This window comes from Eurytemora carolleeae, unplaced genomic scaffold (assembly GCF_000591075.1).
Source record: "Eurytemora carolleeae unplaced genomic scaffold, Eaff_2.0 scaffold1575, whole genome shotgun sequence".
NCBI classification, from domain to species: Eukaryota; Metazoa; Arthropoda; class Copepoda; order Calanoida; family Temoridae; genus Eurytemora; species Eurytemora carolleeae.
In genome coordinates, this window is record NW_019397478.1 from 65,329 (window position 1) to 65,926 (window position 598).

Sequence of the window (598 nt, forward strand, 5' to 3'; positions counted from 1 at the left end):
CCTCCCCCCTCCCCCACCCCCATCTTCTCGTTGATTCTTTCATAGAGAAACCTAGAGCACAACGGCAAAAATAGCTGTAGCAAATTTAATAGCAAATTAATGTCGTCCCTTCTGCATAAAAGATGTTAACAAGAAAGTATCTTTTATAATCAGTAATGAGGTTTTAAATTTCCACTTCTTGTATTTTCTAAAAATTAAATGTGTTTTTCAACCCTATTCCTCCTTACTTTGAATTTCAAATGAACTTCCATGCAACGACGACGTTATCTTCAACATTTTTTATCAGAGCCCGAATTTAATTAATTTGAGCTGCGTCCTAAATCAGCCAAAAACCGGTTTCAATTGAGCGCCGGCTTAAATCTTGAATCATTGAATACAATTCTTTAAATTCGGCCTCAGATTAAGGTTTCAAGGGTACCGTTGTAAATCTGACATTGCCATCTTTGCATGGAGGGTCACTTAAACATTAGGCTTACAGTTCCTTTTCATAAAAGCCTGAGGGCTTTACGAACAATAAGTGTATAATTAATTATTATAAATATGTATAAAGTTTCACAATATTTTATCTTTTCTGAGATTTTCTTTTTCGTATTTAGTT